The 26303-nt window shown below is 37.7% G+C and overlaps 1 protein-coding gene across 4 annotated transcripts in view; it reads right to left on the minus strand.

Annotated features, from left to right (window-relative positions):
• The window catches only part of LOC121313692 (CMP-N-acetylneuraminate-beta-galactosamide-alpha-2,3-sialyltransferase 1-like), a 77306-nt gene that overhangs the window by 50081 nt on the left and 922 nt on the right, over positions 1 to 26303 (minus strand). Inside the window, exon 2 of one of the 4 annotated variants that reach the window (XM_041246490.1) lies at positions 994 to 1054. The exons of the other annotated variants lie outside the window; for them this stretch is intronic. The gene's annotated coding sequence lies outside the window, so the exon portion shown is untranslated. The remainder of the gene's footprint in view (positions 1 to 993; positions 1055 to 26303) is intronic. 4 annotated transcript variants of the gene reach the window in all.

The following is a 26303-nucleotide window of genomic DNA, read 5'->3' on the forward strand; positions in this document are numbered from 1 at the left end:
CCCTGATTTTCAAGCACAGCTTTCATGCATCTTGGCATACTCTCCACCAGTCTTTCACATTGATGTTGGGTGACTTTATGCCACTCCTGGCGCAAAAATTTAAGCAGTTCGGCTTTGTTTGATGGCTTGTGACCATCCATCTTCCTCTTGATCACATTCCAGAGGTTTTCAATGGGGTTCAGGTCTGGAGATTGGGCTGGCCATGACAGGGTCTTGATCTGGTGGTCCTCCATCCACACCTTGATTGACCTGGCTGTGTGGCATGGAGCATTGTCCTGCTGGAAAAACCAATCCTCAGAGTTGGGGAACATTGTCAGAGCAGAAGGAAGCAAGTTTTCTTCCAGGACAACCTTGTACTTGGCTTGATTCATGCGTCCTTCATAAAGACAAATCTGGCCGATTCCAGCCTTGCTGAAGCACCCCCAGATGAGTCAAATTTTCAGCTTTGCCCAACACCTGGTCGTCTACTGACTGATTTCTAAAGAGAGACGAAGCTTCTATATATATTATATATATATATAGATATATATATATCTATAATATATATTTTATAAAATTACTTACAAGTTTGTTCAAACAAAGCCCCCCCCCCCCCCCAAAAATGAAATCCACACAGCACTAACACCTCCAAGGGTGCGGGAAAACATAAGGCAGACACAAAGTTCAAATGTGAAATGCCAGCAGAGGCGCACAGATTTATTATTAGACGTTCAGTTGGCAGGTGCTTCTGTGATAGTTTGGTGGCACTCTACTAGCAATGGTATTGTGCCCTGTCTTCATAAATCACACACGCAGGTGTGTAAACCAAAAAGAATAAGCAAAAGGTGAAAGGAAAAAAGGAAAACAAAACACTAAGGAAAAAGTACAAAACAAAGTGGTTTTTAACCGCGGCTCATTGCTCCATCTAGCGACGGGAGCCTCTCTTATACACTGTGGGAAGGCTCAATCCCGCTAGCTAAATATCTAAGTTAGTGAAAAGAAAATAACCAGTACTTAGCTTGCTTGCGCCACCAGTATCAGGATTCTGCCATGAAGTCACGCTCCACTATACTTCCTGTATGAGCCAGAGAGAATACAAAACAGTGCCTTTTTATTTATATATTCACCTCGTATAGTCCCACCCCCCAACCAATGACAGAGCGTCAGCCAATTCATTCACAGCTGATTTTTGTCAATAAGACATTGCCTGACAGCGTGGGAATACAAGGGGTGTCCGAACCCCCTACAAACTTAAGCATGCACCTGACGGCCAGTCCAGATCCCTCCCCTCTCACACCCTCTCTGTTGAGTAGAAACATTTATGATCTCAGTTACAGAGATTATGTATTTATATGTAATTATGTATGTATATGTGTAGTTTTTATTTTTATATCGGTAATGAGGATGGGCTAGAAGTGTCAACACCTGTGAAAAATGTTAAACAATTAACAGGTTTCAAATACGTTGAGTTTTTTACTGCCCTTCTCACAGAAGTCTATGAATACCCTCTATGAGAATGCATTAGGATGACAGCCAGTTACTGGTGCTCACACATGTTAATGATGGTAATGCAATCTATACAGTGGGCGGAGTGCTATGTATGGTCGAGACAGCAAACAGCTCTCAGGAGAAAAAGGTTCATGGCAATCATTTCAGGTTGCTGTTGCTGGCAAGCAGGAGGAACAGATGTTCCACTGAATTAACCACAAGCATTACAACATGGGGACATTAAACTAGGAGCAGCTAATGGTCACCGTGCATACATGACCAGGGGAACAGAGGTGCGGTTACACTGCTGGACTGCCACAATATAGCAATAGCCAATGGGTACAGGAGATGTTGTGTGAGTTTTTTTTTTTTTTTTTTTATCAATGTATTATTTTTATGAACAATCTTCCTGTAGCAAAGCTGAGGCCCTGCACTTGTAAACAGCGTGTGTGTTTTTGTTATGAATAAAGCTTGTGTATTTTGAATGTAAATTTGTCAGGGATGGTGTTCAAATCCCATGCCTGCCAAATCCATGTGCAGAATGTGGCCAGGTGCTAACTGATTGATTGGTTGATTGATTGTCAGTCAGCACTGGCCATGTGGTATATAAGAGGAGCCAGGTTCTTTGTTTGAGGCTCATTTAGTTTTAGGGAAATGACTGGAACATCAGGTTGTATTTTTAATGCAATGAGCCAGGCCAGATGCTTGGAAGCTTGAAACACCATCATGTCAGATTTCGACACCAGTATAAAGTCCATTGCGCCTGAAAATGTCAATAGCAGGGATATCCAATAACAGTCCTTGAGGACCAGTATTCCACTCCAGGTTTAACAGGTACAATGAGATCATGAACTGCTTCAGAGTCTGCTTGGAGGTTTAATTGGTTCAATTAAACAATTTCTAATAGGTTTGGAATAAAGACCAGGAGTGGATGGGGCAATTTTGGCCCCCAAGGAGTGCCTGGTTTCTAGTATGTTGTGCTGCACATAAATGAGATGCATGCCAACATAAATATACCACCTCTGACAAGATCTGGTTGCCTTGCCTCCCTCCTTGACAATCTCTCCAGAGTTTGTCGACTCCTTTTAGGATTAAAAATGTTCAAGTCTCCCCTCATCTGTCTTCATTCTCTAGGCTACACAGATTCAGTTCCCTCAACCTATCTTCATAACTCGTACATTTCTGTCCCTGGGAGCTACTCTTTTATCCACTGCACTTTGCTGGACTCTCCAAAGCTGCAATATCCTTCTTGTAATGTCTTTATTTCAAAGTGCAGTCTCACCAGTGTGCACGATAGAAGTTCATCATAATCTCCTTTGGTTGCTGTCAGCAGAGAGCCAGCTACAAGGCCACATTCTTTCTCAAAGGTGAGAACACTTACCGTAAAATAATAAATATCGTAGTGCATGTCAAGTAAATAACACAAGGTTTGGATTTTAAAGCACGCATCACCCACGTGTATTACTGTGAAACTCCCATAACACTAGAAACAATGGCAGTAGTAAATATTTAAAAGCCTTTTAATTTTGTGTGTGTGTGTGTGTGTGTGTGTGTGTGTGTGTGTGTGTGTGTGTGTGTGTATATATATATATATATATATATATATATATATATATATATATATATATATAATATATCTGTTTGCACTCAGCTGATCAATCCTCTGATGAGTTTTTCTACTAAAAGAGCTTTCCTAAATTGAAAACTCATTGCATTAAACACCATGAGTGGTATTAAACACACCATGACTTAAGAGGCAAACATAGTAACTGCTGTGCGACCAACATAATTTTCTTAGATTGCTTTACAAAACTGTAATGCAGTGTGATAGGGTACACCCACCCCATGTTTATTATTGTTATTATTATGACTACTGGTATTTGTATTTTTGTAGTATTATTATTATTTAAATGTGATGTTTTATGTGTGGTTTAAAAACCCAATGTTTTGTTATTTTTGCTTTGCAGTATTGACAGGGTTAAAATTCCCCATCCACCTAAGTGTGTGCATAATGTGGCCTCTCCAAATTAATTCCGTGATACCAATTTCTATATGGTCACGTACATATAAAGAGCAGATCAGCCACTCATAAGGGTCGGTCGTTCAGAGAGGAGGAATGTGAAATGTAAGATGTGTGTATGTTTATTCGTTACAAATAATACTTATGCTAATATACAATACGGTATTGAATATATATATATATATATATATATATATATATATATATATATATATAATAATACAATAAATAACTACATTGTTAACTATATATATCTTAATATCGCTACGAAATTGATTAACAGTAAGTCTGAACGTATATCTCAAATGATTATTAAAAACAAATCTTAAAAAAAGAGGATACAAAGAAAGAATTATAGAGACAGAGTTAAGAAAAGTGGATAAACTAAAAAGAGATGAGCTACTAGATTATAAAAATAGAGATAAAAAGGTCAAGAGAGTCCCATTAGTAATGATGTACTCTAAACTTTTGCCCAATATTTCTAAGATAGTTTGGAAACACTTGCGGATTCTACATAGTTCAGAAAAATTGAAAAAAAATTTCTTAAGGCCCCAGTTGTAGCATTCAAAAGAGAAGCTAATTTAGATGATATTCTAGTTCACAGTAAACATAAAAGAATAATTGACAGAATAGGTTCTACAAATACTTGCACTAGTACATGTAAAGTTTGTAAATACATGGACAAAAGTAGAAATATAATTAAACATAAGAACAACACATATCCACTAAAAACTAATACCTACTGTAAAAATAGCAATGTTGTTTATGGAATAGCCTGTGAAAAATGTGATGAAATAAAATATGTTGGAGAGACTGGAACAACTTTATATAAAATAATTCAGAACCACCTTTCATTAATTAGAAATAAAAAAAAAAAAATGAATGAACCAATAGTACAGCACTGCACCAGTCAAGGACTTGACATAAATGATGTAATGTTTGTAGTATTAGAACAGCTAAATTAGACAATGTGACATATAGAAGAATAAAAGAAAGTAAATGGATAAATACACTGAACAGGATTATGCCAGTGGGAGTCAACAGAAAAGAATGAACTAATTAATTCCAATAAATATATAAAAGTTAAAAATAATTAAATAAACAAAATTAATTCAAAAGTTATGCATGCTGATGCGCTGGAGAGACCATATCAAGGCTGATCCTCAGAGCCAGCATTGCATGATAATATAAATATAAGTTTATATAAAATAATTTTAACTAGAATTAATACAGATTTAAAGATATAAGTAAAAGTGATGTCACATATAGAACACCATTACATCATGTAAGAATAAATCATGGATTTGAATATCAGTGAATTGTCATGCCGTCAAACACCTATAAATACCTCCAATGTTTTGATTCAAACACAGGCTCCCTTGAGAAAGATATGTACAACATATCGAAACGTTGGGCAGCTGGCTCTTTGAGCTATATATATATATATATATATATATATATATATATATATATATATATATATATATATATATATATATATATATAAAATGATGCACAATGAAAATGCAAGAGTTACATAAATAGCTCATTGGGCACACAGATACTGTTATTTACATTTCAAATAGTGAGCAGATAGGTTTGTGGTCTGTTTGAGTAGTATCGTACCTTGGGATAACAAAATATTGAGCTCAGGTCATGTGATTTCATAAAAACGCCAGGTGCTCAGTGTTTGGTATTTGAGTTGAGCTAAAATTGCCAAAATGAGTTGATAAGAATCTATAAATAGCCATTTGAAAAGACCCACGACAGGATGTGCGGAAAGACTTATAAAATGTCTACTTTGTTAAAAATAATGATTGTAAACCAGCATTAGACGATATGTGGACTAAACGACTCCTGCGTCAGTTTGCGCAGTGCTGCAGTCCTTCCCGTCCGCCACGAGCACATAGAAAACTATACTGAACCCAACCTTGTTTAAAAGCCCAACGGTTGTGTTAGCAGAAAGGAGGAGAGATTTTAATTTTTTAAAAACATGCTGAGTGAGACTTACATGGTGATTTCTCAGATGGAGTTTAAATAGGGTTACTGCTACTGCTTGCCTCAGAGTTTTCTTTGTTCTATTCTCTGACTAAATAAATACCACAGTATATTTGCTAACTTTTCTGTAATTCTTAGTGACAGAGATAAACAAAAAAAACAGATTGTTGAGTGGCTTGAATGCTGTTTCAGTTGTATGTTTACATTTTTACCTACAGAAGCACTGTTTAGGTGATTGTTACTTTTAAGGCATAATATTAATAGATCAGATAATTAAGTTGCTCTATGATGTGATAGCCGTGCAGTAAGACAATTATTACTGCACAGTCATGTGATCTTGTTCAGCCAATTATAGCACTTAATTTATCCAAGCAATTTTATAAATCATTTTATAAAGCAAGAACAGCAAAAAATACAACCATGCCCTGCTTGAGTAATGAAGTCCGTTTGGTTGCGATTGGTGTGACTGAAGGCAGCCTGTCTGTGAGAGAAGTTGAAGGCAGCCTGTCTGAGAGAAGTTGCCTGGAGAATGAGATGTTCTGCTTCAACAATCAGCAGACTGGTTCAGAGAAACCAGGAAACTGGCTCTGTGAGGGTCAAGCCACGTCCTGGAAGGCTGAGGGTCAAAACACCGGCCCAGGACCGTGACATGTGACTGATCCATCTGCGTAATTGTTTTAAGACTGCAGTGGTACAGCATGAGAAATTCCAGGAAGAAATAACCCGTGCATCAGCAAAATGACTGGAGATCGGCGTCTGCATGAAAATGATTTGCATGCTCACGGGCCATTCAGGGGAAACACACTGATATCTGAGAGATGAAATCCACGTCTTCTGTGGGCCAGAGAATATCTGAGGTGGCAGCAGAGAGAGTGGTGGAGTGTTTTATTCACCAATGAATGCCGTTTTGCCCTTGACAGGCTTGATGGAAGACAGAGTGTGTGGAGATGTCATGGTTAGCGTTATGCTGACTGTTGTGTTGTTCAAGCTAACCAGTGGGATGGTGGAAGTGTGATGATGTGGGGAGGCATCTCCTTTAAAACAAGAATGCCTTTTTGGTGCAGATTGAGGGGAACCTCACTGTTCAGCGATACATTGACAAAGTCCTTGAAGCAACAGTTTTTCTGCAAACCGATCCGTAAGTGTCAGTTCTCCAGCAGGACAATGCAAGACCACACAGTGCTGGGATTACAATTGCACAACTTCAAGAAAACAATGTCGAGATCTTGCAGTGGCCAGCTTTTTCTCCTGACCTGAGTCCAATAGAACATCTGTGGGACCAAAACGCCAGTGCCATCCACAGGAGACAACTGGGACCAACCAACCTTCACCAGCTGGCTGCAGCTGCACAGGAAGAGTGGCGGAACATCCCACAGCAGTCTATCCAGAGGCTTATCAGGGCTATGCGTCAACGCTGCCAGGATTGTGTTAATGCTCAGGGAGGTCATACCTAATACTAACTTTGTAATGTTTTCATTTTGACAGTGTGTCATGTTTCATACTGAATTGTTTTGATCTGTATTTTTGTTCGCATTTTCTGTGATTCTGTTTGATATCTATGTTTAAAATATATTAAATCCATTAGACATGTTAGAGTGTTGCATTTCGTTTGTGCATCAGTACATGTGACGTGTGTGTCAACTTCCTGGTCTGTGACGTCACTACTCGACCATCCTGTCACATCCTGCCTAGTCCAAACTTTTCTTTTTTCTTTAAACTTTTTTTTGTATTTCTAAAGGTTTGCTAATAGTTTATAAACTTTGTGTGTATTATATTTAGTTGATGGACTGAAGTCTTCAAGTGCTTAGTTGTGAATGTGGGATGCAGACAGCAGAAGCTTTTGTATAAATGGCTACCACGAAGGGTATGTTTGTTTGCTTGCTCTACAATCAAAAATGGCTTTTGCATGAAATATTAGTAGTCTTGATTATAAGTCTTCTTTTTATTATATAGCTTTATAAGTTAAACATGTAGCACTAACACTTTGTGGCTTTTTTTACGGAATCAAACCAGACACCTGCATCTTGTCACGGACTCAAAAGTCACAAATAAAATGTCTGGGCAGAGAGTTAAATGAACAGATGTCTAGTTTAGATACACATAGAGATAGAAAGAAGTTTAAGGTGTGAAGGTAGACAACCACAAACAGCAGACTAGTTTTAACTGTTTTTTACAGCAAGAAAAGTAGCCTAGTAAGTCAAATTAGGTAATTTAGGCAATCGATGTAGAATTTTATAGAGTGGGCAGATTCCCCCCTAACAGGAGGCGTGTTAAAGGTGAGGCGTTAACCTGGATGGTAACTATAAACAACTGGATATTGAACAGGGAAATGGGAGGGGAATGACCCACGATGTTTGTGTATAAATATGTGTCCTTGTTATAAAGTTGTTCTTTTCATTTCCTTGATTTGAACCCACGGATACCTGTGTTATAACACAAACATATACACCGAGTCAGATGGAGACTTGTAATTGAAATCGACTGTAAACAATTTTATATGATTGTATTTATGGTATACCTTTTCTTCATGAAAAGTGTTTTTGATCAAAAAACAACTTGTAAGTCTGTTTTTCCCAACACTCTAAAACATACCATTGAAGAATAATGAAAAGCTCTAATAAATCATCTCTTTGTTCCCAGTGACACAGCAGTGTGCACAAACACCCCAATCATTTTCAAGTACAATTAGCCAGGGAGTTTGAAGGCCATATATGTGATTCTTATCAATAACAAAGCTTGAATGGGCTCTGGATTGGTCTTTCTTATCCCGAAGGTCATAGAATTATTCATGAATTGATTTACTTCAGAAGTAAGGGGATGTTTACCACAGTCTAAAGTGTATGACAATTCATAGCTCAAGTGGTGGCAAATTAAATCAAACAAATCAGAGAAGCAATTAAGTTTTAATGATTTAACATTAGCCGATCATAAAAATATAAACTCCCAACATACCAAAATACAAGGCCTAAAAGCAGTTGTGACAGGGTGGTTTCTTGTCATTAATCAGCTTCCTGACCTCAGGCAAAACCTCTTCTATTTTGTTTCTGTTCATTCCTATGTGGTAACATTCCTTCCACATCAACAAATGTCTTTGCTATATGACACAAAATGCATCCAAAATACATTAGTTTCAGTACTGTTGAATATACTGCAGTTCAACTCATGATTTTCATAACAAACTCTAATTAAACCTTTTAAATACCCCTGCTGTCTTACCGCTGCAACCCATTCACCATTTATTTGGATTACAGATCCAATGACCAGCCCCTATTCCTGATGTCAAGCCAGTGACCTAAGCAATGGATAGTACCAAGCTACCAGACCATTGGAGGCAAGAGTCCAGCCTTGGAAGGTTAATGATGGGCCCCGCTAGGCACATGAACAGTAGCGGTTGCTGAAGCCTGACGAGCTGAATTAGTCCCAACAACTTTCTTCCATAATCCCACAGAAGCACAAGGCTCAATGCAGCCCTGCCTAGTCAAGATGGGCATCTGTGGGATGTGAAGCAGTTGTGCATATGTGGCTCACCCTTCATACAACAGTGATTTCACTAGCAGGGTCACTGGTTACATTTTAGAAGAAAAAAAAAATCTTCCCCTCAGCCTAGGGCAGGGGAGTCTTTGGAAAGCATGTTTGATTTGCAGTTTATAAATACAGAGCCTTAATATATAAGTATTTCCCTCAACTCCAATTCCATCCTTGGCATTTATCTTGCATGAATGCAAGCCTTTGACACTGGAATCTGACACATGCACTGGGGAGCCGTAGCCTTGAGCCAGCATCTGTGGTCAATTTAGAGAATGAACAGCAGCGTCCAGAGTAGTAGTCAGCATTGCTTTCTCGACACATCAATTGCATTAGTTTAGACATGCCTGTTCATAATTAGAATAAAGTAAATGATCATGTACATAGTATTACACTATCTTAGATGCAAAGTGTTTCTGAAAGACTTTTCCCCTTGTTCCACTTACTGCTGTTTGGTGTATTGGTTTAAATATATTTACATAGTGCAGCTCATTAGGAATGTTTGCACATTTCCCTGGTGTGCTGGACTTCGAAAGAGCATTCGGCTTTTCCATAAGTTTGAAAGGTCATTATTATTAAACACTGAGCAGACAGTCATACACAATCTGAATAATAATGTAATGACGAGAGAAGCAGAGGGGAGGTCTGGGTTCACAGCTACAAGCACAGAGCAATAAACTGAGGTGTTATAAAAGTGATCACCACATGTCTCACTACATAACAACAGGAATGGAAATAAGACCCACTGCATAGAAGTTTGATCTATTTACTATGTGCATATATTCAACTAGATGCTGGACATTGTACATGTGTACTTAGCCACATGGAAGCTGGTGCATGTACATGCAATGCGTGACTCAACCAAACAATGCATGATGAACTATTAAGACTGCTTCACTAATGCAGAACTCTAGGACCAGAGAGCACATCAAGGATTCATTATGAACATTTAACAATGCATTACTTTTCCTTGAATGTTTTATTTTGTTTCTTCTTTATACATGTGTTTTTAACTATGAAGCCGAACCTTTATTCTTCTTCCTTTGAGAATATGAATAAATGTAATAATAATTTGGATTGTTAGGTTTCATTTTGTCTTGTAACAAATACACATTTATGATTCATTTGAAATACTTAAACATACATAATATTAATTGTTAATCTCTTTTCATCGTGAATCTAGGGATAATTATGCCTGAATCACTAGTTTTTTTATTGAGGTATTGTGTTTATTATGGTTAATAATTACATTATGAGCTATAATGGGTATTTTATTTAATGGTGATTGGCGCGGACACAGTTGTGACATAAACCCTAGATATACAATGTAAATATGCATGACAAAAGGTTCAACAAAACACAATTATCTAATTAGGGAATTATGGAATTAACCCCTATCCCTGCCAAACTTACATTAAAAATACACTTATTTACACCGGCAAGGCTTTGTGTTCTTGTATCGACAGTAAGAAGCCATCATTATGCAATGTAGTGACTCAGGCTCCAGTGAAAGAGAGCCTTCCTGATCTCATCGGAATTCTTGGGATGACAGTCTTATTGACCAATGAGCATGTGTCTTTCTGTTGCTAATATTCATCTACTGTTCACTGAAATAAGACAGTCATTATGTGCAAAGATTGTACATATTGTTTATAACCAAATCAATACACTTATCATATATACTCATCAACACGGGCAATTCTGCTTTAAATTTAGCAGGGTCCTATTTTTTTCTTTATGGTTGCCAGAAATTTTTTTTTTATTTTTTTTTTTTTTTTTTTTTAAATATTTATTGCATTAAAGATTTGTTTTTTGCACATTACTGTTTTTATTATTTTTTTATTTTTTTTTTTTTTTTTGTTATTTTTTTTTTTTTTTTTTTTTTTTTTTTTTTTTTTTGTTTAATTATTTATTTTTTTTTTTTTATTGTTTTTTTTTTTTTGAATTTTTAATTACCCTTATAGCTTAAATTTTTTTTTTAAGGCAGTCCAGAATTTTTTTATACCATAGTTTTTTTTTTTTTTTTTATTTTTTAATGTATACATTTGGCACCAATTGTAACTACCTACACCAAAAGACATGGAACAGAATGCCATTTTCTTAACGGTTTCGCCGCAAATTAAATTGGATCTTCTGCTCCTTACATGCAGCCGTCTATGGTTCCTACCTTGAGGTTCTTTTTTGTAGACGTCGCCTTGTACAAGCGCCATTTGTCTCAACATTATGTCATATGCAATGTCAATATGGTGTTAATATTAATGTTATCTCAACGGTCGTTGTGAAATGCCGACGTCTCATGTTTGTTTGTCATGGTGATGGTTTGTGAAATAACGTTTCCCCTATTTAAAAAAAAAATGTAAATACGGCACTACCATAGATTGAATTCCTTTTTTGAATCTCGTCCATTGTCAGCTAGTCATTAAATGGTAGGTACGAAAATGAATGTTACGTTTGACGTCATTGTTACGGGGTCTAAGCCTTGTGTTAGTCGACTTGACTTACGGGTTCGTTAACAATGTGATGGCATTGACCTAATGTTTTGCCAAGTTTTAAAAAGGGTCCATCATTACCTCAACACACTACAATATACGGTGATAGAACATGCCTCCACTCAACGGTACCTTCTGACGCCGTAGTCCAAACAAGGATACTTGTTTCGCCCGAAATACTGTCAGATGGATCTAATCGCCTTCTTCATGCCAGCCTTCGAGTACTATGTCAATTGGTGCTTGTGAAACCTTTGTTTTTGTATCCTGATCTCATCGGAATTCTTGGGATGACAGTCTTATTGACCAATGAGCATGTGTCTTTCTGTTGCTAATATTCATCTACTGTTCACTGAAATAAGACAGTCATTATGTGCAAAGATTGTACATATTGTTTATAACCAAATCAATACACTTATCATATATACTCATCAACACGGGCAATTCTGCTTTAAATTTAGCAGGGTCCTATTTTTTTCTTTATGGTTGCCAGAAAAGAAAATGGTTGCCCATAGCTGCATTAAAATTTATGAACTATAAATAAAAACTATTGTTCAAAATAATATAATATTAATGTATACATTTTAACCTAAACAATAATGTGCAACACTAAGTATGTTTCACTTCCATATATATGCAATACGTTTGCAGATTTGTTTTTCTGCACAGAAAAAAAACAAAAAAACCCTTATTTTTAAAAAAGGCAGTCCAGAACACACTTTAGAGCAGGTAACAGTGATCAGTAATTTCATTACCATGCTTACTTACAATAACTGCAGTACACTGCCCCAGATTCGTTAACCAATCAGCTGAACTGTTGGCACCAATTGTAACTACCGTACAGTGTATCAGTCATTTTCCCAAAATGACATGGAGTTGTGTGATTGTGGGATGCCACTACCACGACTGCATGAAAGACAAGCGGCTGTCATTTTTTGAATTGCCAAAGCGGCGTTTAAATTTTAACCCTAGATAGACGAGAATGTACGTCGGCAGCTACCAAGATGGAACTCAAGAAACATCTGCAGCGAACATGTTCGCGGTAAACATAGTTGTAATTACAGTATAAGTTACAGTAATACTCACAATTATAATTACAACTAGAGTTGCCAGCAACTTTACGGCTTCCAGTACCAGTAACAGTACCAATACCAAACACTTTAGCAAATAGTGCAGAATGCCACTAACTGTACCAAACACTTTAGCAAATAGTGCAGAATGCCACTAACAGTACCAAACACTTTAGCAAATAGTGCAGAATGCCACTAACAGTACCAAACACTTTAGCAAATAGTGCAGAATGCCACTAACAGTACCAAACACTTTAGCAAATAGTGCAGAATACCACTAACAGTACCAAACACTTTAGCAAATAGTGCAGAATGCCACTAACAGTACCAAATACTTTAGCAAATAGTGCAGAATACCAGCACCAGTACCAAACACTTTTACAAACAGTTCAAAATGCCAGCACCAGTATGTAAGGATTTGTATGTATTGCCCTGGCCTTGTAGGGAGTGAGTGCCTTGTGGAAATGCCCATCAGGTGTGTTCATATGAACAACTTTATGACAGTCATACCTCAACCACTTAACAACTAGCATCCCAACATAAAACTGTTTTTTAACCCTGTGATTGTGTAAACCCAAATATACTGAAGTGTCATTCTGGGCCTGTGAATGGGTAGAAACGATAAACACACTTGATTTATTTGCATTGCTGGGTCACCATGCTTTGTAGAACAGCTTGTTAATGCATGTCATTGAAAAGCAGAGGGATTGAATTTCACTGCCTGCTTGTTTTTTTTGTTTTGTTTTTTTTTTCTGTGTGATGTCACTGAGATGGGCATGCAGAAACAAAGCGTCACAGGAACTTGTTTAAAAAAACGGGAAAACACTGTAATTCCGATGAATCTGACTTATAAATATATTAGAACATGTATTCTGTCTCGTGTTTTAATATACATGTTTTTACAATATTTATACATATCAAGAAATGAGTGGATATAAGCAGATAATGTTTCCTGACAAAATGTATCAGGTATTTTTTCTTTTTGTTTGTCCTCATACTGATAATAATGGAAAGAAGAACTATTTCATTTATAAATATTTATTTTGATAAAATAATTGATTTGTGTCTGTTATTGCTTGAAAATACCCCGAGAATAAACGTGTATTGTCATTACAATCACTCAGGAGAAACAATGTCTTGTAATTTACCCAAACAGCAATATTTTTCAACAAAGCTTTCAGGAAGTATTGTAAAATACACGTTGGTATGCATGTATCTCGAAGCACAACACATAACAATACAAAATACTTCATGTTAAAAAACAAACAAACAAACAAAATCATGTTTTTATGGTTTCTCAAGTACTTTATAATGTTCCTCAGAGAGTTTTGAAAACAGGACAACAATTCCAAGACACTACTGTAAAAAACAGATTTTTAGTGAATTTGTATAGGAGTCAAATACAGCCAAAATAACAAATCTGGGTGATCATCTCACCGAAAAACACTTAAAGGGTTAATGATAAGGCGGCTGTGTGGTCCAGTGCTTAAAGAAACAAGCTTATAACCAGGAGGGGCCTGGTTCAAATCAGCCACTGACTCACTGTGTGACCCTGAGGAAATCACTTATCTCCTTGTGCTCTTTCGGGTGAGACGTTGTTGTAAGTGACTCTGCAGCTGTGATGCATAGTTCACACACCCTAGTCTCGAATTTTGTAAAGCGCTATGTAAGGGTGGTCCACTATGAAAGGCGGTATATAACAATTATTATTATAAATAAATATGACCAAAATAACAGAATATGACTATCCATATGAATGTCAATGTAATACTGATATTCTTGTTTGTGGTTATTTTGCAGCTGAATGTACAGTTTTGTTAAAATAGGGTATCACAGTTATAAGTTTGAATTCACAGGACTTAAGTTTTTATCTAAAAAAATGTAAAATGTCTTCAACTGAATTGAAATCTGATTATCAAATTCATTTTGCACAATCACTCAGTAATGCCTTGTGAAGAACAAGTTGTTGTTTCATTTATTTATTTATTTATTTTTTCGAATCATTAAATAATTATTTCAAATAAGAAAACACTCATTTCACAAATTGTAATTTTGTCCCCTCTACTTAAAGAAAGATGCAAGCTAAGGGGGGGTTCCCTACACATGGATACTCAATGTCCCGAGAGCTGGTAACGTGATTATTATAATAATGCTCATATTCAAACAGAATTCTTAAGCATTTTGGATGTTAGCCAAATTCTAGAAGAGAACTTGGAGGGCAAATGCAATCCATAGACAGAATTTTAAACAGTGTTGAAAGAAAGTGAAATAATGCAATAAAGAACTGCTTAACCTTTTAATGCTCAGAACCAAATGAAATATGAAAAAAGGCTGACTTTCAAACTGAATTTTTTTTTTTTTACAAACAGTAAAGCAACCCGTACACTAAGATGAACAAAAAAGGCTGAAGCAATTGTCTCAAACCATATTTTCCAATGTATTTATTGATTCAATTCTTGAACCATATTTTCCAATTAATTTATAGATGCAATTGTCTCTGACCATATTTTTCAATGTATTTATAGTAGATCAGACCATGTATAATTGCAATCTGCATTTCCACTGAATTTAATGTTAATGTATTGGAACAATTACTTTTAAATTAAATATGTAAGGCCAGTGCCATACATTCCCCATTTTGGCTATACATACAACATTAGAAATGTCAGCAACATGAAAAAGTAGATCAGCATATTTTACACACAGTCAGACACACAGATACCACCAGGTTATGATGGCTAGGAACTTGTGCTGTAGAACATGGGTTCCCAAACTGGGGGCCACAGCTAATGCAAAACCTTTCACTTTCAAATTAGCCTGACTGAGCAATGTTCCCTAGACCAGAGGATCAATAAACACCATTGTTTACAGCACTGTCTGTGTGTGTGTGTGTGTGTGTGTGTGTGTGTGTGTGTGTGTGTGTGTGTGTGTGTGTGTGTAGACACAGTGTGTTTCAGTTTAGCATTGGGAGGGCTTTGCATGCCTCAAACCAATAATTACAAGGCTGCAAATGGTACAATATAGTAGGGCTGTGTTTGAAGGTTCGATGGTCCGTTCAACTAATTTTAAATCTTTGAAGGTTCGTCAAGTTGCATTCACGCACTGTATTTAATAAATTCTGAGAACGGGTTTGTTTTGTGTGCTTTTTGGAGTTGTTATGTTTGATCAAATGATTGTTTACAGACGGGTGCTTGACTGAGACTTGCTGCCTGCCTGTCTACTGTTCTGCATGTGTCCTCTGTGCGTTACCATCGTTGGTGGCGTCATATGACCCGTTTGTTTATTTTCTGTTTTGTGTTAAATAAATCGTGCGTGCCTGTGTCGGCATTGCAACTCAAACCCACGTCTCTCTGTCTTGCAGTGTGGTTACCCACACATCTGACACAAGCACTTGTTACACTACCCTTTAAATGTTGATAAATGTGAAGGAATCTTCATAAAAGTATTATATATTAATGTTCAATTCAAACTTGCCGTTTTCTCATTATTCTGATACAGAAAAATGCCAAACCCTATTATAGTGAACACCCTAATATAACGGACATTTCTCCAGGTCCAATGGGGGTTCGTTATAGTGAAGTTAGCCTGCAATTTTAATTTTGAAAACTGAGCACTGTCCGCTCCTCCCCCTTCCAGCTTGTGTTATCTAGAGCAAACCTTCCATTTCTTCATTTGTCGTTTCGACAGCAAAGCGCTGTATAGTGGAAGTTGCATTGAACGAAATGTCTCATTTTTTTTTGTTAAATGCCCAGACGAAAATGCTGAATGCAAACTGTGCAAGCGACTCGTATTATGGAGGCATAGCCAATCTCTGGGGTTTTTGGGTACCACTGAAGTTTCCAACCTTCCTTTGGTAATGTGTTCCGAACCTTCGAAGGTCAAAATGCAGCCCTACAGTATAGAATATCAACCGAGCTCCTGTGAACATAGGCTATGTTTACAGCATTTTTAGAATTAGCATTACAACACTAGAGCAAGCTATTCTCTTGTGAATTTCACAGCCCTCACACTTTTCCAAATTCATTTCTAATTTTAGGCATGTTGTCATTAAGTGTTCAGATTAGTTTATTACATAGATTAGGTACAGAAATAACTGATAAACAATCTGAGACTATATTGCTGGCACAAACCCCCCCCCCCCCCCCCCCCCCCCCCCCAAAAAAAAAAAAAAAAAAAACAAAAAAAAACACAACCATAAAAACATTCAAAATAGAATTCTCAAACTGCCAGATTTCATAGCTAGATCTATGTTTTATGGAGGGTTACTATAGCAACTCTCAAGCTGTTAAAATAAGTCAGGGCTCACAAAATTTTGATAATGGTACTTGCCCTTCGGATAGTCCATTGTAGACATTTGGTTGTCCAAAAAAATGTCAAGTTGCCTATAACTGACCTATGGACTGTGATTTGTACAAAGTACACTGTACTCAATGTAGGTACAGTATCTCAGGGTCATACACTTTTTCAACATCAAATGCAATACTTTTTCCAGACTTCCATTTGTTTTCCCAGACTTGTGTTTTAGTTAGTTTCTACTAGTTTTGTGATAGATATCCACATAGGTGGACAGCCGTTGAGCACTAGAGCTTTTTGATCCAGAGCAGAAGTTGCTCCTGTTTTTCTAAAAGTATTTATCAGAATCTGGAGGTGCCTATCTAGCAAGAGACAATATTCTATTTATTTTTCGTTTGCTTTAAATAAAATATTTAAACAAAAATAAACACTTGCTGGCAGAGCAGAAATAAAACAATTAAACAAAATAAATCTCTAACACCAATAATGAATTAAGGTCCGGCTGGGCAGTAGCCTCAGGGATCCTTATTCTTTTAAATTTAGTTTCTCCTCTCTCACTCCTTGCTCGTTCCTCCTCTGAACACATACCCAGAGTGCAGAGAGCTGCAGGTATTTGTACAGGCCACCTTCTGCACGAGTTTTAGAATATGGATGGGGCTTCCCACCCACGCTGCAAAACAATAACGAAACTAAAGTACAGCTAGGCTGTCATACAAAATAAACAAACAAAACACACGCCGGTTCGCCGTCATCTATAAACACAAATATAAAACAATAAAGAAATACAAAATAACACAGGGGTGGAGGGGGAGACCCCGTTCTAAAAGTAAACAAACAATACGATTAAACAGCTTTCCTACCGCCATGCTTCATAAGCATATAAGTTAAATACTAAATTCAGTACACCCAGTTTGGGTCCAAAGCCTTTTGTTCGCTACAGTAAAAGTACAATCCAAAATGAACAATATAAGCTGCTGGAGAAAGTTAAGGAAGTCACCTTGGATAAAGGCGTTAGCTAAACTATTAATAATATTAGTACTGTTTCATTCTTAGATTTTCTTTATTATTACAGTATTTGTCACTACTAGCGCTAATAATAATAATAACAATGAGATTGTGAATAAAAGTAGAATTACAAATAGAGCACCCAATTTGTGGCATGCTGCATCCAGTATTCTGACTATATCCTATTCACTGAAGAACACAAGTAGAACCACCCCCCCACCCCCCCAAAAAAGCGCATCAAAGTTTCAGTTTTGTTTCAAGTGCAAATGTTAATTGAAATCTTGGTTCCTTATTTAAAACAAACAAACAAACAAACAAAAAAAAAGAAATCAGTGTTGCTTTGCCGTGCCGGTTGCATACAGCTGACGAGCCAACATCAGCAGCAGTTTGATTTTTTTGTTTGTTTGTTTGTTTTAAATCAGTATTTAATCGTACAATGAAGGCCATATAGCTAGGATGTAAAAGGTATATCTACACAGGTTTGGACCCGAGGCTGTTGCTGCACTCGGAACTGTAAATTACAAGCAAGCACCATACATTTAAAATAAAATTACCGGTACATTTTATTAATCACATTAAAGAAATGAAGTGTCCATTTTAACCATCATTTCACTGGAGCTGACATGGCCATTTGACATATACTAATGCGCTGACTAGATAGGATTGCTTGAGTTGTCAGGGGTGTTACACGGGGCAAATAGTCCAGTGAGGGTAGAAAATTAAGTTGAGAATGTTGTGATAGAGCCTGCTACACAGAGGCTGTATTTAAAGCTCATTTTCGGATGGAGAGAGCAACATTCGAGGTACTAATAGTAATAGTAATATTTATAATAACAATAATAATAATAATAATAATAATAATAGACAACAGATATTTTGGTCAAATGTGATCAACACTTAGCACACTGGTAGTTTACCTCTCATTGATGTTATTGTGGACAAAGAAGGAAAGCAAGTGTTAAGTGCTCTTGTGTTAAGTTTGTAATAAAATCACGCATTTAAGAGATCATACTTCAGTTCATTTGATTTTCAGATAATGTATTTATCTTTGTATCTTTTAGGTTTATTATGGAATAATCTGTAGCTCAGCCAGATTTCCAAGTTGACTGAAAAAAACACTGCTTTAACACTGTATCTTGTCAGTGCATATACTAAACTGGGGAAAGGAAAATTGTGCCACTGTTTTTTCGTTAATTGTCGAGTCGTGGTTGAGTCGTGTTGCTGAATTTGGACCCGTGAAGACCTCTAACACTAAGCACTCAGCGAGAAACGCCTTGTTTATATGTCTGTATAAATTGGGAGTACACTAAGCACTCAATGAGACACGCCTTGTTTATATGTCTGTATAAATTGGGAGTACACTAAGCACTCAGCGAGACACGCCTTGTTTATATGTCTGTATAAATTGGGAGTACACTAAGCACTCAACGAGACACGCCTTGTTTATATGTCTGTATAAATTGGGAGTACACTAAGCACTCAGCGAGACACGCCTTGTTTATATGTCTGTATAAATTGGGAGTACACGAAGCACTCAGCGAGACACGCCTTGTTTATATGTCTGTATAAATTGGGAGTACACGAAGCACTCAGCGAGACACGCCTTGTTTATATGTCTGTATAAACTGGGAGTACACGAAGCACTCAGCGAGACACGCCTTGTTTATATGTCTGTATAAATTGGGAGTACACGAAGCACTCAGCGAGACACGCCTTGTTTATATGTCTGTATAAATTGGGAGTACACGAAGCACTCAGCGAGACACGCCTTGTTTATATGTCTGTATAAATTGGGAGTACACGAAGCACTCAGCGAGACACGCCTTGTTTATATGTCTGTATAAATTGGGAGTACACTAAGCACTCAGCGAGACACGCCTTGTTTATATGTCTGTATAAATTGGGAGTACACGAAGCACTCAGCGAGACACGCCTTGTTTATATGTCTGTATAAATTGGGAGTACACGAAGCACTCAGCGAGACACGCCTTGTTTATATGTCTGTATAAACTGGGAGTACACGAAGCACTCAGCGAGACACGCCTTGTTTATATGTCTGTATAAACTGGGAGTACACGAAGCACTCAGCGAGACACGCCTTGTTTATATGTCTGTATAAATTGGGAGTACACGAAGCACTCAGCGAGACACGCCTTGTTTATATGTCTGTATAAATTGGGAGTACACGAAGCACGCAGCGAGACACGCCTTGTTTATATGTCTGTATAAATTGGGAGTACACGAAGCACTCAGCGAGACACGCCTTGTTTATATGTCTGTATAAATTGGGAGTACACGAAGCACTCAGCGAGACACGCCTTGTTTATATGTCTGTATAAATTGGGAGTACACGAAGCACTCAGCGAGACACGCCTTGTTTATATGTCTGTATAAATTGGGAGTACACGAAGCACTCAGCGAGACACGCCTTGTTTATATGTCTGTATAAATTGGGAGTACACGAAGCACTCAGCGAGACACGCCTTGTTTATATGTCTGTATAAATTGGGAGTACACTAAGCACTCAATGAGACCGCTTCGAGTCCTCCCGGTGCCTAGGAAGATGTGGCTGCCGTTCCCAAAGGGACAGGTCATTGAGCTCTAGCTTTACTTCTGTAATAACTAGTGCTACAGTGTTTTATAGAATGATAAAATATGTGTGTAACTCTTGAATACTGGAATAAAATAAAGGAACTAGGTTACATTTGTAATTACTGTTTGGACTTGAATCATCGTGCTCTAGCCTCCGTTCCCCAAGACAGCGGGGGGGGGGGGGGGGGGGGGGGGGGGGGGGGTTGCGAGCGGTGAACCCGAGAACACAGATAATAATTGGGCAAACTAAATTGAGGAGAAAACCAGAGTAAAAAATTGGAGACGACTACATTTATAAAAAAACAAAAAAGTAAATATTTTTAAAACCTACTTTGACCTTGAACTTGTAATGATTCATCGGGTACCCTCCCCCCTGAGAAGTTTAAGGAAAGTAGTCCCAAAAATGTTCATAAAGGGTCACACACATAATTAGAGAAAACAACCTTACTAAACAAATAACTTTTTACTTGTCAGAGTTGCTTATAGTTTATCTGGACAGTGCCAGACATTGAATGGAACAATAATACTGAACTGTCCCTGTCTCGGTTTGTTGTTGAAAGATGTTGTATGAGCAACAGTCTAGCTGACAGGCTGTGACTGGCTGACTCGGCAGTTGCAGGTACAGGATTGGTTACTTTCGTCAGTACAAAGTACTGATTGGCTTGTTTTGGTGGAATAGAAAATACATTTGGACCAATTTTTGTCTTTGTTTAGTATTTGCTGTCCAATAGATGTAAACTAAGCTTAAAAATACAGCAAACCAAAATGAAAAAGCCAGTACCTGTGCAGATTGATTTTAAATTTGATTCACTAGTGATGCTGTCACGTTCCAGCGGGCATCTACTGTGTATTAATGCCTGCTATAGCTGGAAACTGATTGGCTGGTGATATTGAACCGCTTTCCAATGTAAATTATAAACCACAACACAATATAGTTGTAGTATATGTATGTGTGGCTCTTTCACTAATTAAGCAAATAATATCCCAGCATGCTTAGGGTCATGTATAAAAATGCTGGACAGGCCTGGTTGCCTATAATTATTTCTAGAGGAGACCTTGGTGAATTTGAAAGAGCGGTGATTGTTGGGGTGTGTTTGGAAGGAGCTTCAGTGACCAAGACAGCTCAACTTGCTGATGTTTCACAAGCAAAGTTGTCTAAAGTGATGTCGGCATGGAACTCCGAGGGAAAGACATCATCAGCAAAGGGCAACAGTGGGCGGAAACACATACTCCAGGATTGTGATATCCATGCATTAATTCAAAGTGCAAGGCAAAACAAGCGAGTAACTGCAGATCAATTGACTGCAAATTTCAAGCTGGGGCGCGAGCAGCCAGTTTAATCAAAAACGGTTCGCCGAGAACTCCACTGAGTGGGATACCATAGTCGGGTTACAGTGCACAAACCACTCATCACAGCTGGCAATGCATGTTTGCGAGTCCAGTGGTGCAAAGAGCACAGGCAATGGACTAGCGAGCAGTGGACAAATGTGATATGGTCAGATGAATCTTCCTTCACCATGTTCTCGCACAAATGGACGAGTGCACGTGTGGCGCCAACCTAAAGAACTCCTCAGCCCTGAGTGCTTGGTTCCAACAGTAAAGGGTTCTGGTGGTTCCGTAATGTTGTGGGGCGCATTTTCCTGGCATGGTTTGGGTGCTAATCGCTACTTAATGGTATTGAGTGATCGTCTTCACCCCATGTTGCAGCATTTCTTTCCTGCCGGGTGGGGGGTGGGTGTGTCTTCAAGGATGACAATGCCCCCATCCACAGAGCGTGTGGTCGCCCAATGGTTTGACGAGTCACCAGATCTGAACCCAATCGAGCATTTATGGGATGTTCTGGAACAACACCTGAGACAGCATTTTCCACCTCCATCAACCAGGCATGAGTTGATTGAATTTCTTGTAGAAGAAAGGTGCTGCATCCCTCTTGCAGAATTCCAGAGGCTGGTAGACTCTATGCCACGTCCAAATTGAAGAGAAACAGCGGGGCATTTCGCCGCTTCTTTACATGTAATTTTGTAGTGATGTGGTGCATTCGTGGAAATCAGAATACAAAACAATTCAATGATATGATGGTGGTTCTGGAAAGATTTAATAAACCAATCGGTGTCCCTCAAGACACTCTCGCGAAGATGTAAAAAAGTCGCTTTTTTACAAAACAGCAATGTATCCATTGTGTACCAATTCCTATAGGTGCCAAGCACTTGTTCTTTGAATTAATGAGGACAACAATTTATTTACACGTATGCGTTCTTTGAAATAATATCGGGGAAAGTCATTTTAAAATCATGCTATACCTATTCACAGGGATGTAAGGGTTAAATAAATGTCAGTTGCCATTTGGAGCATTCTGTTTATTATGGATTTTTGCTTTTACTGCCATCAGTAATTCCATCCACAGTAATTTCCGAATGTTTTCATTTCAAATGGTGAAGCATTGAACATGTTTTTTATGGTACAGCAATTTTGTTCGGCAGAATTATTTACATACCACATTTTTCTCGTCTGGTTCCTCAAAATATTTCCAAATGTGGCTTTCCTTCGCTCCTTTGTTTAGAGATGCCACTTTATTAGAAATATTGAACAAACTTCAGATAAAAAAAAAAAAACCCCGCTTGTCATTAACTTTATTACACTATGGAGTTGATAGCGTACCACACCCACTACAGCATGAAAAACAGAGTGGACCAACGACGTGCCAGATCGACCCAGAAGAAAACCTGCCCAGTGTCAATCTTTCTGTTGCACCAATTAGAAAAACTACTTGGAAGCAATTGTCATACCCCTTCCTTTTTATAATATCAGCCATTAAAGGCCACCGCACACTGACCGACCCGATACGACATCGACACGATTTCGTCGTGTCAGTGTTGCTTCGGTTTTGTGTGCAGCTGAAATCGACACCGACGCGAGATGATACCGATGGATTTTGCTTGTCGTGGGTTTTCAAACATGTTTGAAAACCAACCGACAAGACATCGACACTACAAAATCGTGTCGGTGTCTTATTGGGTTAGTCTAGTGTGCAGTGGCCTTAGTCTAGCTCCACAGCAGTGGGATATGCGACGGACTGACTGTATATGACAATACATTACTAAAATGAATACATTAAAAAATATGTCTTTGGTAAAATTTGTTTATTTTGAGGTTAGTTTAAAATTTCCATCCCTATTACCGTATTCCTTGAAATTTAAGATGCGCCTTTTAAACCGTTTTTTGCTTCTCAAACATACCCTGCGTCTTAAATTCGAGTGCAGTATAGAGATGCGTATTAAAATCACCAACAAAAGACGTAGCTACCTGAGTACACAATCAGCAACGTGACTGACTGCCGAGAAAAGGTAACAACGGTATCTGCCCGAATACAGAAGCAGCAGCGTGACTTTTACTGCTGATAAAAGACAAACCCAGCTTCCTGAGGAATTCAAGAGAAACTTTTACAATTTCAGCGTTTCTAACAAACAGTACCAGCTTGGACAGATCGGAAATGCTGATCAGACGCTGGTATTTTTCGACATGCCAAGCAATACCACGGTACTTCAGTGCTGTTGTGGTTGCTGGGTTACTGGGATGCCAGTGAGTGGTGGTATATTGTGGGTGGGCAGCTCCTACAGAACAGTATCCTAATCTCAACACTGAACACGGCAGCCCCGTGCACACTGCACAGAAAAACACACACAAAAAGCATATTCCAGTTTAGCGAAAACTGGTGGTGATGACAACCCCTACATGATAACTCCCTATGTTGATAGTTAGCTAAAAATAGGTCACCAACGTCAAATAATATCAATAATATCTACAAGACATAATTCTCAAAAATAACCAGACTCAAACAAGCTAGCTCCACAGAGTTCTTAACTAAACAAAACTAAATATGAATTTGCAGCAGCTGCTACATGAAACAAAACAACGGACAGCATCACTTGTACGCAGGTCGCTGTGTTTATATTAATGTGCTGCTCCTCTTTCTTTTAGTTGTTTAGACTCCAGACAGGTCACTTTTTGAGTTTGTTCTTGGTTCTTGTTTTAAACTCAACGGTCTCCCCTGTGTTAACCAACAGATGACAGCCAACTATGCCCACTCCCTGCGTTTATAAAAGCATTTAGGACTGCCACAATGTGAGCAACAGAGACGCCATCTTAAGTATTATACAGTGTGCAGCACAATAAACAAGCTCCGTGGTTAATCTACAACACTTGTTTCGTGTCAGTCTGGTCCGATACAACAGCTTAATTGAGGTTGTACCTGTGGAAATGAATATTTATCTGAAGTTTTATTTGTTTTCCTCAAATTGAGGGTGGTTAAGTTGGTCTGCGTCTTAAAATCCTAAGGCGTCTTAAATTTGAAGGGATACGGTATTTATTTATGTATTCATTTATTTATTTATTTTTCAAAATTTCTAGTGCTACTCACCAGTAGGTGTCGGGCGCTGTGTAGATACTGTATAAAATGCTCTTACAATTTGAGTACAAAAGAATATTAAAAAACATATCAACACATGCTAGATCTGCAAATATACATCCTAATTTAAAAAACAGCATACCTTTATTTATTCATATACAATTACAGCTCTCGACAACATCAATTCAATCAAATGCTCTTTGAGAAAGAAATATACAGACAGAGTATTTGCTTTATTTATTTAGTGCGGTTATTATTCTACTGTACGTTGTTTACTGTCAGCTCTGTTGAGGAGGTGCTTGGCTAAACAGGGACAACTCATCTTCACTCTGCCTCCTTGTTATAAAGCGTGCATGTCTGCGTGAACACATGTTAATTAAGAACCACAAGCATCTACACAATCGCAAAATATCAGATTCCATACTCAAAAAAACACATAACAAATACACGTCTACACCACCAGATCTATTTAAAATAAACAACAAACTGTTCTACTACAATCGGCACTCTGGTTTGCAGTGGGGAGCAAGGGTACGCATGCGTTAATGGCAGAAAAGGAACATTGCGTTTACCATGTAAACGCGGAGTATGAAAGGAATAAGATAATTCTGCCTGCATGCATACAATCGCATTCGGAATCTTCTAGTATTGCAAATACTTAATATTCTGAATAACTGTGACATTTAAAAGCGTACTGATAGAAACCTGTTGTCAGTTTTAAACTTGATCTCTAGCATAGTACGCATTAAAAATCGTAGCTCCACCGGGAGCTCTGTTTTTAATTTACACTACCACGATGGGAATCTTGTACTGTCTTACTATTTAGTTACAGTTTTTATTGAAGTAATCTGTTTGTTTTTATTTATTCTATGAAACATGTAAGTGTGTTCTAAAACTTTATTTTGAAATACATTGGTGAAAGTTACCATTATTTTGATAATCTTATTCGGTTAAATTGTATGCAAATTAGTGAAATTCCTTCTGTCCTTATCAAAAAATAAAATAATGCAATCTCGTTGTAGACTTCTGCAGTATTTACTGTGACAATGACTAGTATTTATGCAATTTCATTCAAGGGGGTTAGGTTATCTGCAGTACTTACTATGGTAACAGTATTTCAAATAATGTATAGATTTACTGCAAGTACACTACCGCAGCAAATTCTGTGGAATACTATAACGACCTCTGTAGTATACCTGCATTATAATACTTCATGGTTCGGAACATCGTGTAAATAGTGATACTGTATTTATTGCAAACTAGAAGTATAGTAAATACAAAGTATTAGTGATATATTTTTACTTTCAACTGACTACAACTAAACTACCACCAGCAGTAATAATATTGGAATTATCGGGGTTACTGGCACATTGGGCTAGATTCTCAAAGCTATTTGCTTCCAGTCGTCATTGGCATTTTTTTTCTTAAATGAAAACCCCAAT

The sequence above is a fragment of the Polyodon spathula genome, chromosome 3 (assembly GCF_017654505.1).
Source record: "Polyodon spathula isolate WHYD16114869_AA chromosome 3, ASM1765450v1, whole genome shotgun sequence".
NCBI classification, from domain to species: Eukaryota; Metazoa; Chordata; class Actinopteri; order Acipenseriformes; family Polyodontidae; genus Polyodon; species Polyodon spathula.